Below are 5,478 nucleotides of genomic sequence, written 5' to 3'. Positions count from 1 at the left end.
AGCAGCTGATTCTTTGTATAGGCACGAGTCACGACTGCTTTATATGTAGATTTAACATGCGCAACACCAGAAAATATAGGTCAGTATTTTAATATGATGTGTAATGATATGCATTTTGATTATATTTTTAAAAAATATTTCCATTACCTTTATGATGTAGACGTAATCTTGCTGAAGGCGCACAGACTCGACATTGTTTACGTCTTGCTTGCGTAATCTTCCTTTTGGCACACACAAGCATCATTACTGCCACTCGCAGGACAAACTGTGCATTGCACCCAAAATTGCTCGGTTGTGGTAAAAAAAATCCAGAAACGATTCCAGATTTAGGGGGGCCAGTGCCCCTGTGTCAGCACACTTGGCCACTAAATCTGGAATCGTTTCTGGATTTTTTTACCACAACCGAGCAATTTCGGGTGCAATGCACAGTTTGTCCTGCGAGTGGCAGTAATGATGCTTGTGTGTGCCAAAAGGAAGATTACGCAAGCAAGACGCAAACAATAGGCTTGTTCGACTTGATGTGGCGCCGCAAGATCCGACAGGCGGATGACATCAAAGTACCGCGAGAGCCGTTCGAAAAAACATAAAATGTTTGGTTTCGTATCGCTCTCGCGGTACTTTGATGTCATCCGCCTGTGGACTCCTACCCGGCGCTTCGGACCTTCTGCAAAGCTCGGTGATGGCTGCATTCAGGGTGGTTTGAGCGCTCAATATTGCAGTAAGTGCTCGCATTCTCCACCATATGTCAAGTCCTGACATAAAAATACAAGGCAAGAGGCAGTAGTTTGGTCAAACTGAAACGTTAAGTCTTTATTTCAGATAAGGAGAGGGAAGGGAATGGGGAAAAAATTGTAACTTAGGTGTGTTCTTCCTCTTGGGGATTCTTGTATCTTCACGTTAGGTCTGGAAGGGAAGCAGAAGAGAGGAATTAGTTGGGGAGTACAGGCTACTCACGACTCCTTCTCTCGCTGGTTTCTCCTTATTCTTGGACTGTAGATTGGTAAATTCTTTCCTGGTATGGACCGTCCACTCTTGTCAACTCAGTCCCCAGCCACACACACTTCTGTGTTTTCTTTTTTCTCTTTTATGCTGTGGCTGAGTCCAAACCTGCGACTCCTCGTCAGAGGGGAGAGTGATTCCACCTGTCTTTCCCAGAGCTGTCCCTGGTCCTGAACAGCCTCCCTTGTGGCCTTCCCTGGTGGTGCTCTCCATGGTTCTGAAGGTGATTCTGTGAGAGACAATGCTGCTTCACCACACTTTACACAGAGCATTTTTGCATTACACTACTGTAATTCCTGTGAGAGACCCCTTTGCGATATTATTGCAGGGGATGAATTTTAAAATTGATAATGTCTAAAAATATTCAACAGATTATGTTGAGCAGATGATGTGACATTTTTCTTGCCTTTTTGCATCCTTTTTGCACTTAAAAAACAGCTTTATTTCTATTACATTTTCTTCAAACACATATTGATCTATTTAATTGCATTTTCAGTTACAAATATAGGTACGCTATGGTGTGACTGTCCTGACTCCTGACTGCTCAATAAACAATTATCTAATAATTTAAGTATGTAAAAATGGAATATAAAACAAATAAATCTTAACTTTTTCACACTTGTGTGTAAAAAGCAAATACTTTTTCCTTTGTACTATAGAAAGAATATAGAAATAAATAAATATATAAATACTCCTCTAGACATAAAATATCCCCTGCCTTTTTTACTATTTCCATGTGATCCCAGGATTCCTCGACCTTGGTCAATGTGTCTTCATCTCATCAGGAAACAGAGTTGTATCACCTATGTGGGATGAGATCAGAGTTTGGTCTCTGCAGCGCTGCTGCTGATTCATCTCCTCACCCAGGTGGTATTAACATCAAGCACATCCCTGAGATGGCCTGCAGATGGAACCTCCGCTCATCTGCTGCTCAGGAAGCCATTGATTCTGAGGCTCAGCATGGATAATGAGAAACATGATCATATATTCCCTTTGTGTTCCTTTGTCACCTTTCTGAGAAGATGGGTTTTATATTTGGAGTTGTGGTGTGGGTAATGTAGTGAAAGGTGCAGAATCAGCACATTTGAAGAAATAAGACATTAAGAAAACACAATATATCTGTGTGTACTATCACATGCAAGTCTACAATTTTTCCAATGTATTCCATGATTCTTTGGAAAGTTTTGGAAAATCTCTAATCATTGCACTGCCCTACATGCATTGTGGCAAATAAAAAGACTCAGCTGATGCAGATGTACATTATTTAAAAGAAGGTGGAGAGTATGAATAGAATGCATGACAAGCCACTCCAATCTGAAGCCTGTAATGGCTCCCAAGTGGCTTTACCTTGCAGAGAAGATTTGCTCTGTTTACCCTTCCCAGCTCTGATAACATGCTGTTTTCAAAAACCCGACCTTGGGCGCTCAGGCGTAACCAGTCAAATCGCAGTGCTTCAGTCCAGTTGGGTAACATTTTATCTCAGGTTGAGCCTGTAATAAATATTTGAAATGTTGTTGGGACTGCAGTCCAGAGTTTTTGGTTGTCTGGTATTTTGTGTGTGTGTTGCTGAAGATCAAGTTCACATTGTGCAGTAAAATTGTACAGGACATAAGAGCATCAAGGCAAAAATATCTCAGCAAGATAAACACCCCAATGAATTCTGGGTACTCGTTTTAATTACCTCTAAATCCCAGAGTGACCATCTCTTTAATGGCCATCATAATATCTAATAGAGAACAATGCTATACTCATTGGTTAAGTGTTTTGGGTATACATTATTCAGTGTACAAACATGATATTATGTGTTTGATATTATAGATCATAATACAAAAGATTTCATGATTTCATCGTTATCTCTTTGTGCTAAAAATGAATGGTAGCAAATTCATTGTAAATGAGAAAATAAATTCCAAATACTAATGGATTTTAATGCTGGGTTGAAGAAAAAATTATACTCAGAGACAGAGGCCAAGTTTCTTGACAACAACTCAGTCATGAATTATTGTGTGTGTGTGTCACTCTTTCAACAGCTGGAATTTAAAATGTTTTTCTTTTTTCAAAATAATTTCAAAAGTATCTCATTACAAACCAGATTATCATATCTGTCACAAATGTAAACCAAATTTCTCAGCTCTTGAAGGACTGTGAATAATTTACAACACTGTATAATGAAGGAATACACAACATATTATGATTAGACCCAACAGTGACATCAGTGAAACAGTGACACAGTCAGTGCTACACAAATAAATAAATTCAAGATTATATTGGTATTCATTTTCATAAATGATTACTATGTACATTTGAGTAGGAGTACTATATACAAGAATCATGTATTTCATATTAATACCAAAAATTCCTTTTTATTTCATATTTCATTTCTTTTTTTCCTTATTTCGTCTTTTTTCTTGCGTCTCTGCTGTTTATGCAAAAATCTCTTCTAAACAGGGCTATATAATTTTATTGTAAACAAATAGTAAAATTCAAATGTAACACAGTTCACATTTGATCCATATTCAAACAATAATGGGTGGATCATATCTGCCTGTTCTAAGCTGATTTTCTGGAGCTGAATCACATTTACATTAGTCCTCTAGAGGATTAGTACAGGTGTGCAGGAGCCATCGTGAGTTTTCAATAAAATGTGTGTCGTATCCCACTGCCTTAACTCCTTTCCAGCTTGCCCTGCCATAACCATATGGACCCCATACATTATGCTGACAGAGACAGAATATTAAGAGACAGAAATATTGCCTCACGCATTTGCTGCACCATATTTATTTTCATTTTCATTTTTTCTTTTTATTTGATTAATCTAATCATCTTGCCTTTTTTTAATGCATTGCATGCTTCTCGGTTTTAAACTGGGTGTTTCCCTATCTTTGTACTGGGAAATGGTAGACTTTAAAGGCCATGCATAGGCCGGGTATTATGTGTAATTGTTAAACAACAAATCTTCCGTTTGACTTTTACCTATAGTGTACAGTATTTAGTGGATCAAGGATTGCCATTGTCTCAGAAACGAACAGCGTCGCCAGTGACCTGCCAGCAAACTCTGCCCCGACATCTCTCTATTCGGACACCTGTCACTGAGATACCAGTCCTCTTATACCTAATCAATCAAGCTGCCAGCATCCACACAGAAGTGCAGCTGTCAGCAGAAAGTCTGAGAAAGGCACTGTCACTTTGATTTAGATACATTCTATAAAGAGATCATTTACCAATCAGCAAAGTGCATTTAAAAATAAAGGTGTCAAAAAAGCTTCTTTGGAGTGCAGTAGGGTTCTACAGGGTATAAAAAGTTAAGAATTCTTTTAAAGAACTTTTGACTAAAATAAAAAATCCTTTATGGCATCACTGCGAAGAACCCTTTAGACATTTTATTTTTTATGAGTGTTTAAGCTTTAATAAAACTTGACATGCTATGATATATCAAAATGTATCTTTTTTAAATAGTAAGTAATAAAATAAAGCAATAGAGCAGCACAGAACAAAACAAAGTAATTTACTGTAATTTTAGATTTAGATTCAAATGTATTGTCATTGCACATGTACAAGTACAAGACAACGAAATGTGACCTCTGCTTTTAACCCATCCAGAGAGTAGTGAACACACGCACAGCAAGTGGTGAACACACGTACCCCCAGAGCAGTGGGCAGCTATCACTGCAGCGCCCGGGGAGCAAGTAGGGGTAAGGTGCCTTGCTCAAGGGCACCTCAGTTGTTACCCGCCGGCCCTGGGACTCGAACCGGCAACCTTCTGGTCACGAGTCCGACTCTCGGACAATATACAATGTTTCAAAGTCTTCATAATGTACCACATAATTTTGTGACCAAAATGACTGGAATGTACAGTATGTTCAAACCAATTTGGTTTCTATAATTTTATTTTTCCCTAAGCTGATTAATTTTAGTAGGCATAAATATGCCCAGAGGAAAAATGTTTTGCTCATTGGTTGCTTTTTCAAAGCTCAGGAGACATAGTTGTGATTCTCCTATGTTTCTTGATTAAGCGTCAGCAGTTTATCAGATATTTTTCCTAAAATTCCTTAGGAGAAACAAAAATAGACGCAAATGAGTTTATGGTTTTTGGCAGGTTGCTGGGAAGTGCACTTGCGTACGCACATGAAGACTTGCGGTGCGGAGGATCGAGTATAGCATAGAGAAACACAAGCTGCGTGCAAGTGTCAAGTTTAAACAGCTTGTCCTTTTAAAAGTTTAAGAGAAGCAGTGTTTTGGTAGACGTGCAGCGCAGCGCAGTGCAGTTCCAGTCATTCGAGGCACCGCGTGCTTCTCTAGTAAGGAAAGCAGAACCAACAAAGGCGGAGCTACCAATACTCCGTTTTTCATCATTTACACACAGGTCCCGTTTATAACCGGGAACAAACGAGATGTCAGTAGATTTGGCAGCATTCAGTACAAACGGAAATCTTATCCAGTATTACATTTAGTCGGTCTAAAACAGTGATTGTGCATCAA

Source organism: Triplophysa rosa, linkage group LG5, assembly GCF_024868665.1.
Source record: "Triplophysa rosa linkage group LG5, Trosa_1v2, whole genome shotgun sequence".
NCBI lineage: Eukaryota > Metazoa > Chordata > Actinopteri > Cypriniformes > Nemacheilidae > Triplophysa > Triplophysa rosa.
Note: the sequence above shows the minus strand (reverse complement) of the source record.